This window comes from Chrysemys picta, chromosome 6 (genome assembly GCF_011386835.1).
Source record: "Chrysemys picta bellii isolate R12L10 chromosome 6, ASM1138683v2, whole genome shotgun sequence".
NCBI classification, from domain to species: domain Eukaryota; kingdom Metazoa; phylum Chordata; order Testudines; family Emydidae; genus Chrysemys; species Chrysemys picta.
In genome coordinates, this window is record NC_088796.1 from 120,230,436 (window position 1) to 120,243,810 (window position 13,375).

The window sequence follows — 13,375 nt, forward strand, 5'->3', positions numbered from 1 at the left end:
TACGACAGGTTTTCCATTCCTCTGATCATCCTAGTGGCCCTTCTCTGCACCCGTTCCAGTTTGAGTTCATCTTTTTTAAACATGGGAGACCAGAACTGCACACAGTACTCCAAATGAGGTCTCACCAGCGCCTTGTACAACGGAAGCAGGACCTCCTTATCCCTACTAGATATACCTCGCCTAATGCATCCCAAGACAGCATTGGCTTTTTTCACCGCCACGTCACACTGTCGACTCATAGTCATCCTGCGGTCTACAAGGACCCCTAGGTCCTTCTCCTCTTCCGTTACTTCTAACCAATGCGTCCCCATCTTGTAACTAAAATTGTTATTGGTCATCCCCAAATGCATCACCTTACACTTTTCACTATTAAATTTCATCCTATTTCTGACACTCCAATTCACAAGCTCATTCAAGTCTCCCTGCAGGATATCCCTATCCTCTTCCGAATTTACAACGCCTCCCACCTTCGTATCATCCGCAAACTTTACCAGCCTACTCCTGCAATCGGTTCCGAGGTCAGTTATAAATAGATTAAATAAAATGGGTCCCAAAACCGAACCTTGGGGAACTCCACTGGTAACCTCCCTCCAACCTGACAGTTCACCCTTCAATACGACCCGCTGCATTCTCCCCATTAACCAATTCCTTATCCATCTCTGGATTTTCAAATCGATCCCCATGTTTTTCAGTTTAACCAATAATTCCTCATGGGGTACAGTATCAAACGCTTTACTGAAATCCAGGTATATTAGGTCCACCGCATTTCCCTTATCTAATAAATCCGTTACTTTCTCAAAGAAGGAGATCAGATTCGTTTGGCACGATCTGCCCTTCGTAAAACCATGTTGTAAATTATCGCAATTGCCACTACCCTCCAGGTCCTCAACTAGTTTCTCCTTCAAAATTTTCTCTAACACCTTGCACACTACAGATGTTAAACTAACAGGCCTGTAGTTACCCGGATCACTTTTTTTCCCTTTTTTGAAAATAGGAACCACATTAGCTATTCTCCAGTCTAACGGGACCACCCCCGAGTTTACAGATTCATTAAATATCATCGCTAACGGGCCTGCTATTTCCCGCGCCAATTCCTTCAATATTCTCGGATGAAGATCGTCCGGTCCTCCCGACTTAGCCCCATTAAGGCGTTCAAGTTTTGTTTCTACCTCGGATACGGTAATCCCCCATCCCGAACGCCCCTCTGTAATGGTGCTAGTATCCCTAATCCCTTCATTGGCCTCATTAAACACCGACGCAAAATATTCATTGAGATATTGCGCCATGCCTAGATTGTCTTTAATCTCCTCTCCGGCAATAGTCTTCAGCGGTCCCACTTCTTCTTTCTTTGCTTTCTTCCTGTTTATGTGGCTGTAAAACCTCTTACTATTGCTTTTAATTCCCCTCGCTAGGTCCAATTCTACACGGCCTTTGGCCTTTCTCACTCTATCTCTACATTCTCTGACTTCACTTTGGTACATTTCCTTACTGATCCCTCCCCTCTTCCACTCTTTGTACGCTTTCTGTTTTTTCCTAATCGCCCCTTTGAGTCGGTCGCTCATCCAGCTCGGTCTAAATCTCTTGCTTGGTAATCTTTTTCCCTTTTGGGGAATACAGGCCTCCGACAGCTCATGCATCTTTAACTTAAAGTAATCCCAGGCTTCTTCTGCCTTTAAATCCATTAATACGTTTGCCCAATCCACTTCCCTTACCAGTCCCCTTAATTTGTTAAAATTGGCCTTTTTAAAATTATAAACCCTAGTCTTTGACTTAATTCTGTTACTCCTTCCCTGTATTTTAAACCGAATTAGCTCATGATCACTGGAGCCCAAGTTGTCCCCTACTACCACTTCCTCAACGAGGTCCTCACTACTTACCAGAATCAAATCTAAAATGGCCTCCCGCCTCGTCGGTTCAGCTACCACTTGATGGAAGAATTGATCAGCAAGCACATCTAGGAACATCTGAGCCCTATTATTGCTACTAGCGTTTGTTCCCCAATCTATTTCCGGGAAGTTAAAGTCCCCCATAATTACACAGTTTCTATTAGTAATTACTTCTCTAAGCACATTAAATAATTCCTTATCCATATCCTGGGTCGATCCCGGCGGTCTATAGCACACTCCAAGCACTATCCCCGGAGAGGCTCTAGAAGTCCTATTACCCATTGTGAGTATTGCCCAGATGGACTCTGTGTTGTCTAATCCATCCACTATAATTTCTTTACAGTTTATTTCACTATTGACATACAATGCCACCCCCCCACCTTTACCTCTGTTCCGGTCTTTCCTAAACAGCGCATACCCCTCCATACCTGTGTTCCAGTTGTGACTGTCATTCCACCACGTTTCCGTTATTCCTACGATATCTGGTTTCAGCTCTTGGACCAGGAGCTCCAATTCCTCCATTTTATTACCTAGGCTTCTGGCATTGGTGTATAGACACCCTAATGTATGTCGTTTAGCCCGTCTCCCATTAGCAGCACTATATGTTGCGGGCCTCCTAGTGTCCGTCCCTCCTGTCCTTCCTATGTCCAATCTCATCTCCCCAGCTATGTCTCCTCTCATTTTACTCACCTTCTCCATACTGGAATCTGGTGTGGAGATTAACTGTGCATCTCCCAACCGTCTCCCCAAACTTGCTAGTTTAAAGCTCTTTTGATAAGATGAGCCAGCCTCCCTCCCAGAAGTCTATTTCCTTCCCTACTCAGGTGAAGCCCATCCCGCGAGAACAGGTGTCTGTCCCCGAAAGCCTCCCAGTGTCCATACATCCCAAAGCCCTCCTTATAGCACCACTCCCTTAGCCAACTATTTATTCTCACAATCCTATCAGCCCTTTGCTGCCCTTCCCTCGGAACGGGCAGAATCCCACTAAAGATAATCTGAGCCTCTATCTCCTTGAGCGTCTTCCCCAGCCTGGCATAATCTCCCTTGATCCTCTCTAACGAGAACCTAGCCGTATCATTCGTTCCTACATGAAGGATTATCAGGGGGTTCTTACCTGCTCCTTGTAGGATCCTTTTCAACCGCAGGTCCACATCGCGTATCCTTGCGCCCGGTAGACAGCACACCCTTCTGTTCTCCGGGTCCGCCCTGGTCACAGGCCTATCCAATCTCCTCAGTAAAGAGTCTCCAATTACATACACCTGCCGTCGCCTGGCAACAGTGCGATCTAGTAATCTAGTCTCCGATCCCTCTAGTCCTGACCTGTGCCTATTCCTATCTTCCCTTATGCCTTCCTGAATCCTCACGGGGCCCAGAATTGGTGCTGTTTCCATCAACTCCTCCCCCCTCTCTCTTGGACTAGCAGCTCTTCTCTTCTTCCTCACCCTTCCACCTTCAGTCGCCACCTGCTGCCCCTCCACCTCGCTATCCAAACACTCAAACCTATTCCTGAGTTCTATTCCCCCCTCACTGGCCCTTCTTTTCCTTGGCCTGCTTCTCACAGTCACATGCTTCCACCTCCCATGTTCTCTCCCTTCCATTCCCCTCTCACCGTCCTCTACCTCTGCCTCTACCTCCACCATAGGGCATACTTCTTCAGTGCCCCCTTGCCTGTCCTCCATCAGCTGCTCAAACCCCCGCCTAAACTCCACCAGGGTATCTACCTGCATCTCCAGCCCCTTAATCTTTTCCTCCAGTAACACTATCAGGCGACACTTCATACACACATACCTGTGTTCCGGCTCCCCTGCTAGGACCATATACATACCACAGCTTCCACATGCTGCCATCTGCATTCTGCCTGCTACTGCTGCTGCTTGGCTCATGGCTGCTGCGGTCTCTGCCCACTGCACCTGTGGACTCGGAGCACACACCGCGCCCTCCTGCCTCCCCCTTACCTCCCTCTCAAACTCCCCTGTTAGCCGCCCTGTTTGCTGCCTCCGGTGCCGCTGCTCGCAGCTGTGCCGCTGCCTGGCTGGGAGGCCGCTTTTATGGGCCCCCTAATCAGCCAAGCCCCGCCCCCTACTCAGGGCTCGGATATGCAAAACCTCTAAGGGAAAAAAGGGATTTGAACAAGACACTGCCATTTCCCAGGTGATTGCTCTAACCACTGGGCCACAGGATATTCTGATAAAGATTTCCCTTGGTCTGTCTCTTGTTGACCCTGTTCCACTGTGGATAAATAAAGTAAAGTCACTGGAGCTGGGGGACTGGGTCTCCAAGGTGAAAGCTCTGACTATGTAGTGGTGGGGATTCTCTCGGATTCTTTCATTGTTTATGCACAGTGGAACAGCAACAGCTTCCAAAAAAAGACTGAAGGTGTTTCACATCAAAATATCCCACAGCTCCTATGGTTAGGGCACTCCCATGAGAGGATTTCAACAGCCATCTGCCCCCTTTCTCCCAGGCAGAGGAGGGACTCAAACCAGGATTCTTGCACATCCCAGGTGAGTACCCTAACCACGGGGCTCCTCCTCCCCCACACTGGAGATTTTTTTTTTTTTTTTGGTCAGCTCACCTACAGGGGCCTGATCTAGTGGTTGAGCTCTGAGCCTGCTTACCCGACTGGTCCCCACAGGCAAGTTAGGTAAAAGAATGCCTATCGTTCTGGGGCTTAGGCATCTGTACACCTTGTCTGGGAAAGTAATGCACATGCTCAGAGGCAGAAATATAGGCACTTAGGGAGCTTTTACTGCAGAAACAATTTAGGCTTGTTCTACACTGGAAAATTAAGTCAGCTTAACTACCTCATTCAGTGGTGTGAAAAATCTACACCCCTGAGCAGCGTAATTAAGCCAACCTAACCCACAGCGTAGACACTGCTAGGTTGATGGAAGAATTCTTCTTCTGTCCACCTAGCTACCACCTCTCCGGGAGGTGGATTACCTATGCTGAGGGGAGAACTCCTCCTGTTGGCATAGGTAGTGTCTACACTGGAAGACTATAATGGTGCAGCTATAGCATTTCAAGCACAGACACCTACAGGGTTCAGCAGTGGGGCCTTCTTCTGAGATTTAGGTATCTAAAGTGGCAGTTGGGTGCCTAAATGTTTTTATAAATCTTTGGGATACCAACAAATCCACAACCCTTGATGATGTCTGATAACATCGTAAAATATACCTGTTGACAATGACAAGTATATGCCTAGATAGATTGATCTGCGCTTAAAGGAGTGTAACAAACGCTGTGGTCACCTTAAAACTTCATTGTCATCACCATTACTGCGCACTGGCCCCTTGGCACTTCTAACCCTGTTACTGCTGTGGACTCTGATCCTCTGGCTCCAGAAGAACAGGCCTGTCTTACTTTAACTGAAATACACTGCCTCCATGCATCACGTGATGGCACCGACAGCAGTGGTTAGAGGAGACATTCTGATTCATTCCAGTAGACAGCAATGGCACCTGGATACACTCACTAGCAGAGGTAGGTTGTGCGTATGTATGTTTGGGGGTTCTTTGGCTAGCTCTACTAATCACTCTATTACAGTATCTTCCAAGAGAGACATTTGAGAGAGCCAGCTATAGGATGGGTTGTGGGTAAGGCAGTGGTTTCATTTCCAGTGAAGGTGCACCAACATTTATAGCAACCTGGGGTTATAACTGGAGCTGGGGCAACAGCACTAAGAGAAGGCTGCCCAAGCATTTCCATTCTAAGGATCAGTTTCCAGTTGATCATCAATGTCTGAAGACTTGACCTTTCAGGAGGATGTTTTCCAGGTTTAGTCTCTAATGAAAGGTAATTTTTTAAAAGTCTGGTAAGCCGCATTTAAGAAAAAAAATATATACCCTTGTACTCCACTAAGATAATAAAGTTGCAACATTCTCTGATCAGCCCTAGAATTGAAATAGCTTAGAGTAGAGATGTGAAATTGAGCAGGGAAATATCCCCTTATTGAGGGGGACATCCCATTGGGCATTCAAGTACCAATTATTTTTGCGTTAGCTGAGTGATATGCAAAAGGTGGCATCCAAAACTTAAGTGTAGTGGATTGGGTACAAATGGTTAGGACTTTTGACAATTTTTCAGATGATGGTAGATTGCTCTGGGTATGCACCCACACCCATGAGATCTGTGCATACAACTTGGGAATCCCCTCAGTCTTATAAGGAGCAACTTCTAAATTATTCTAGTATTTCTGGATCTGATAAAATGGAACCGCCACCTTTCCTCATTAAAGTGTCCCTTAGTCTAAGGGGACCCATGTGATGCCAACACACCAAGTGCCAGCTCATGCCAAGGTCCCCATGCCTCAGTGGAATACTGGCAAATATATAGTTAAAGTCAGTCTAGCTCATCTGTGTGTTAGTATTGTTAAAAGAGGTGTTAGAATTCTAAGAATGTGTTTAGATTTTATTGAATGCTTGTGAGTTGCTGCATGTGTTGATCTCACTTATAACAGCTGTAGCATAATTATATGGTAATATTTGAGTGGTTGTATTGTAAACCTCTATGACTAGGTAAATCACCAGATAGGAGAGAGACATTAACTAGTGTGAAGTGCCTATCTGCAACAAGAGGTGTTACATCTTGCCCAACAGGAAAGATCCATCAACACCAGACAGACTATTGTGGGACAATAAAGACATGTGGTGTTCTGCCCACCCCTAAAGATGAGTCATGAAAGTGGATTCCTCCCATCAGTTGAGTTGGCAGCTTACAACACAAGGCAGGAGGGGGATAAACCCCCTAACACAAAGCAACTGATTATCTCTATGCTGCTTGGGCTCCTGGGGGCAAGGTTTACTAGGCATAAGCAAGAGGTCCCCAGTGCTTAGCCTGAGTTAGCCCTAAAGGTCATATAGGGCTTGCTTCTTGTAGAAGCGTCTATTACTTTTTGAAACTTAAGAATAACTCATTTCTTTATCTATGTTTATCTGTTTTAACCTTGTAAATAACTCTCTAGTTTCCTTGTCCTCTTTAGTAAATCTTTATCTAGTTGATTATAGGATTGGATACAAACGTTGTCTTTGCTGTGAGATCTAAAATGCAATTGTCCTGGGGTAAGGGACTGGTCCTCTGAGCCTGGGAGTAACCTGAATGTTGCTATGATCTATCACAAAGATATGCTCCCCTGGATGGCAGGGTAAATTACAGCACACCAGGGAACTGTCTGTGACTCCATGTTTAGGCCATAGTGCCTGAGGAATTTACACTTGATAATTGGTTGGTGAAATCTAAATATAGTCAATTTGGAGTTCGTGCCCTGGTTCTTAAGAATCTGCCCTGAGGTGGTACGCACTCTCTTGAATCACTGCAGACAGCCTGACAACTTGTACAGCGGGAGGGGGAGAAGATCCTGAGTTCCAGGCCTACTTCTTCCACTGAGTGACCTTAATTTTTCTGCGCTCTTTAAAAACATTTGGCAAATATAATTCTCCCCATTTGTAGCACATACAGGGTAGAGGAGGCCCAGGGAAATTACATGGTTTGGCTATTCTCACATGTGTCTCTGATCGCCAAAGTAATAAACTCATTTATGTTCCACTGAACCAAAGGGAAATCATGTTTGAGATCTATGTCCTTGGTTATGCCATCTGTGAAACAGAACTACTAACACAAGCCACGTTTGTTGTGTTCTTTGGGATCTGAAGACTGACGTGCTATTTTGTTATTAAGTCTATATTACAGCTAGTAAAAGGGATACACAGCCAAGGCTAAAGAATTTCCATGAGTTGCACTAGGCGGTAATTTGTTAGGGCATTGAACCAAGAGACCTATGTTTAACTTGAGGATTTTCCTTTACAAAAGCAACCCCAGTTTGTTCCTGCACTTTTATCTGACTATAATATTTTCCAATTAATGTACAGAAGTAGTCTGCAATTCCCAAGATCATACTTAGTTCCTTTTTAAAAAAGATAGATACAAGACTGACTATCTACATTGTGGTAGCCAATTAATTTAGCCTCAGATGTCTTGGAGGAATGTCAGCCAGCCCTGCCGATTTGTTACAGTTTGATATAGCACTTTCTTTGTAGTCTCAAAAGAGGAGATGTTCAATCTTTTGCAGCACCTCATCTTTATTATCTGAAAAGTATAGATATGTCCCCCACCTTATCTGTGGTTAGGTATGAATAATAAGTTGGCATGCTACTTTTCTCTTCATTAAAAATGTAAGAGAAACGGTTAAGTGATCTGTGGTGTTTTTCACATTCAATGAAAGCACTGCATTCAGAACTTGGCTCTCCCACTACACATTTAGCATATTTCAGATCAGAAAGTGAAACTGAAGGCGAGAAGCACAGCCAAGCTACAGGTCTTTCCAAAGGAAAAAGAAGCAAGCTACCAGAGTGCAGAGGGTTTGTCCAAGATCGCTTGGCCCAAGCGAAAGGATACCATTTGAAAAACTGGATTCTAGAACCAGGTGTGGACAATTATTTGAGCTCTGGGGAAATTAAGAGTTGAACATGTGGCTGGGTCACTCTTGTAAAGTGCTCTCCTGTAATCAGGGTGGAATTATGCAGAGAGCAGCAAGCGCTTCCATACTAGACAACTTCCTTTGTTCTGTTGACTCAGGACACCTAAGACCAGAGTAAACCACCAAGCAACCACCACAGGCCTTATGATGTTGTGTACCACCTCCTCTGGATTCTCAACTACTTAGCCCCACCAAGCCAGAGATCATTGGACAACAGTGAACATACTTAGCAATAATCCTTTCTTTTAATGGAGCCAGCTCTTCAGATCCTCTCTGATCTACCATTCCTGCTTTCCCTTAGGCCCGCCACTTTACTCCTGCTCACTGACATGCTGCTCCACCACCATGCGGCTCCAATTTTCCTCTCTGTGCTGGCTTAGCTGCAGCTGTTAAACATGCTAGCCAACCAGCTGGTCACCTGACATCCCCTCCTCACCAAGATTCCTCACCCCACCTATACAGCTGCCTCTCCAAAATGGCAACCTAGATTCAGGCCTCAGGAGCCTACCGGTGATCATAGCCCTGCCTGATCTGGTCAGATACAGTTCGTAAGATCAACTGTCCTGCAGCCCACCCCCAAGTCTAGCCCTGGAGAGATTGTTCACTATAAAGAATAAGTAAATAAATACCTACCATTACACTAGATACTATGTTATTAAGTAGCCTTGTAGCATATGTTACCTAATATTATAGCAGAACTAACCACCTTACCCTCCCTATCTCCCAGCTGACCTTTGTTGGGGAGCAAAGTGTTAACCCCCTTTTGAAAAGCACTGATGTTATTGCTCTCTTGCTATTGCAATACAGGATCAGAGGCAGTGAAATCGCAGACTCATTTCTCTCCCTGCAATAGCATTTAAAGACGAGTTCATTTTGTTTAATTTAAAAAGAAAACCAGGATACTGAATTTTAAAAACACTCAGAGCCAAATTCAGCTCTGGAGTATGTGGGTTAAACTTCCATTGCAGTGAGCACAGTTGTACCAATTTCCACCAGGGCTAGAATTGCCCCTCTCTGTGCCAAAGTTTTCAAATCACTCAACTTTGATGTGTCTGACCTTTTACAATCAGGTCACTAGCAGCATCCTGGTGTCATGCTAATGGGCCAGCGTCAAGTGTCATGTTGCTTACACACTCATCCTTCTACGGGATTAATTCATTCTAGCTGAGCTGTAAATAATGGATTTCCTTTTTACCATTTTCTAATATTGCATTTTAGCTATTCTAAGAGTTGAAAATATTCTTAGAATCTGTCCGTTAAGATGTGCTAAGAGACATGAACCTGTGGTTTAGAGATCAGTGCCGCAACTGGTCTACGGGAACAGGAAGTACCTAAAGGATCTATGTATGAAAAGCAAGGGATGGAATAGATGCCATTCAGGAAATCCGTAACCCATTCTAATCAGCCAGTTTGGATATGGAACCTTTCCAGGTTTGAAGTATGTTATAAATGCTGTCTCCTTAATGGTTATTTGGCATGGTGCAGGATGGGGGGGGGGGGGGGGATGAGAGGAGAGGGACAGATCATATACACCAATCACCGAGCATATTTACATATAGCGTTTTTCATTAGTAGATGTCTAATTTGCCAAATCTAAGTGCTTGACTATGCGATCTGTAATCCCAGCTCTAATCAGTAGACCACATTCACTTCCCAGAGCCTAGAGCAGAATCTAGGAATCCTGATAACTATTTTTGAGACATTTTGGGTATGTTACTCACTGGCAAAATGCTCTGCTGTATCCCCGTTAGGGGCAGGTCCACAGAGGAGAACGTACACCTGACAGCTGCTCCTGTACCTCAAGCAGAGAATTGTGTTATGGAGCAGAATGTCCTGTGTTCAAACCTTGATGAATACCCTGTGTGGAGAAGAAACAGGTGTACATGCAGTTAGAGGCTATCACGATTAAGGCTGTGAGTCAGTCACAGAGGTCATGGATTCTGTGATTTTACGAGACCTCCAGGACTAAATTATTGGAATTTTCAGGAAGTCATTTAGTGCAAGGGCTCCGGCTTCTATAAATCTGTGATTTATTGCCCACGTCCTGTCCATGACTTAATAAAAATACTAGGGCTATCGATTAATCACAGTTAACTTACCCAATTAACTAAAAAAAATTAATCGCGACTAATCACACTGTTCAACAATAGAATAACAATTGAAATTTAATAAATGTGGATGTTTTTCTACATTTTCAAATATGTTGATTTCTATTACAACACAGAATACTAAGTGTACAGTGTTCACTTACTTTTATTACAAATATTTGCACTGTAAAAATGATAAAAGAAATAGTATTTTTCAATTCACCTCACATAAGTACTGTAGTGCAATCTCTTTACCATGAAAGAAAATTTGCTGGCCTCTCTATGAGAGGAATGTGATGGGGTTCTGGTTCCAGTTCCCATTCACAGAACATCACAATAACCTATAACTTCTTACCTACTTGGAAATTAACCATAGAAAATAGGTCAAGTTGTTTTTAATCATTAAAAATATATAAACTGGTGCAAAAAGGACAAACTAGATTAGGTCAAACAAAAAGGGGCTACTGATATGATTCAAGGATTTTATTGAAATTCTGCTTGTTAAAAACAAGATGTGTAGCTGGAAGTTAAATGAACCAAAATTGGTGTGTCAGATATCAAGCCTAATCAGCAGACAAGATAGTGAAGATGAACTATGCTGCCATTTTCTCCCTTGGGGGTTTCTTAAAAAGACTAAAAAAAACCTAGATCTCCTGTCCCAGTTTGTATCCCAGCTCATCTTTTCTCCTTTTCCCTGACTCCAAGATAGAAGCAGCAGACCAGACCGAAAGACTTTTGTCCAGAGAAGAAAGTTACTTGGCCTTGTTCTTGTTCAAAAAAAAATTTTTCCCCACCTGTGAGTCCTGCAAATCATACCATCATGACGTCCAGTCCTCAGCCCATCAGTGGTGATACCTAACTGCCAACGCTGCGAAGCCATGCAAGATCCAGTTCTGTTCCCTTCCTTTTGTGTTTCTTTCCATCCCTTCCTTCTGCCCTCCTACCCTTGGTTTTCATCAGATCCTGAAATCAACTGCACTGCGTCAGCACAGTGAGAAAGAGATGATCACAGTCCTGCCCTATCTAAGGAGAAAAGGCCTAACCTGATGATGCCCCTGACTGGAATGTCAATCTGGGACCAAGATCAACCTGCCAACCAAAGTATCCATTTGTGACTAATCAGCTGTTCAGTGTTCTAAAGACGTCAACAAAAGCCCCTACCTTTTCTGTCCTCTCTCTCCTCCACATTGTGTCCATTTGTGCAAAAGGACCTCAATTCTGTGTTTAACATCAGGATTGGAAGTAAAATTAACCTTTTCAAAGAAGGGTTGTTTCGTTTTCAAGGAAAGGTTGCTCTGAAGAAAAAAAAAAGAGAGAGAGAACAACATTTTACCCTCAAAATGAGAAAGACGAAAGGTTTTGATTGCTTGTTTTGCGTTATCACTCAATTTGAGTGTCAATACAAATGCTTGTTTTAACTTGTTTTTCCTTGTGTTCAATCAATAAAACTTTCAATTTGGGAATTAATGCTTTCTGATGTGTGCCAAGAAATCAAGTAAACAAAGGTCTCTGTCGAAAAAAACCCAGGATCTCTTTGTATTGCTGTTTTTATGTTGGACAGTGAAAGAGTTTAAGCCTCTTTCTCTCTTTTGACCCTTCTGATTAATTCAACAGAGGCCAAGGGCTGCCTAGGCTATGGAGACTGAACTGCCTCTGTTGTTACATAGAGGAAGTCCCTTCCCTGATCAGGACTCAGGCATGCTAGCCGGGGAGTGTGCGCAGAAAGACTGACCTGCTGCTTCTCTGTAAATAAACTGAGGACTGATCACGAGAGCTGCCGAGCCAATGCCTTTCACCAACACTAAATCTATACCACGGTAAAGCTGAAGCGTATGGTTGCATGCAAATACACTCATTGAGTATTTTACATAAAATGTCCTATGGGGGCTGCACACAATTTGGCAGCTAGAGACAAGTTTTGTGTTTTTTAAAGTAGGGGGGAGGGATAGCTCAGTGGTTTGTGCTTTGGCCTGCTAAACCCAGCATTGGGAGTTCAATCCTTGAGGGGGCCATTTAGGGATCTAGGGCAAAAATCTGCCTGGGGATTGATCCTGCTTTGAGCAGGGGGTTAGATTAGATGACCTCCTAAGGTCCCTTCCAACCCTGATATTCTAGGAAAGTACAAACAATCCATTCATATCAACCTACACATTTTTCATCATCTCTCAGGGAGGCTTTCCTCCTCTCTCCAGTGTGGGCTACCATAAATGTTTCCCATTTTTGTAACAGCAGGGCTCTCTCTGATTGCTCCTGGGTAGAAGATTAGATAAAGGTGGATGCTGCAAGGGACAGGGGGGCACGGCCCAGCAGCAACCTTTAGAGAAGATCACAGGGCAGTGTTCCCTCACCCTGAACCCCTCTCTGCAAACAGTCGTCAGGCTCACCGGTGGTAAGCTCAACACCAAGTAATGTAATCACAGTGTGCTACACAAATCCTTGTCCCTCCACAACAGATGTTTTTATCTTCTCCTGAGGCACGGGGGGGTGGGGGGGGGCTGGAGATCTCACTCCCTGAGATCCTGGGCTTCTCTGGCCCTTCCTTTCTTTCCTCCTTCCTCTTCCTGTCTCTTAACTGTCCTCAGCAGACCACCAAGTAACAAGGTGATCAGTTTAACTATCCAGTCCTTAGCCAGTTATCACCTCAGTTTGGCCCACATGGGGATGCTTGCCAAGTGCAGAGAGTCAGTCTTGGGCTCCTCATACTGTCACAAAGAAATAGACTGACAAACCACAGGACACGGAAATTGCCATGAGCATCAATATGCTCAGACAGGTTGGAGGACATTCATCCCCACTTTAAGAGGGGGAGTTCAACTTACCAATCTAAATGGCTATATTGGTTTCCAGCCATTAAAAATAAAATAAAGAATCACAGCCTAGATAACTATCCCCTCTCTGTCATTATTCTTATTGGAGCCTCACTCTTG

General features: G+C 44.3%; 1 long non-coding RNA gene across 1 annotated transcript in view; it reads right to left on the reverse strand.

Moving 5' to 3' along the window:
- Positions 1–10,082: 10,082 nt before the first annotated feature.
- The window catches only part of LOC135972506 (uncharacterized), a 44,447-nt gene continuing 41,154 nt past the window's right edge, over positions 10,083–13,375 (reverse strand). The window contains exons 2-3 of the long non-coding RNA XR_010588970.1: positions 11,610–11,743; positions 10,083–10,219 (exon numbers count right to left, since the gene is read on the reverse strand). This is a non-coding gene — a long non-coding RNA (uncharacterized LOC135972506). The remainder of the gene's footprint in view (positions 10,220–11,609; positions 11,744–13,375) is intronic.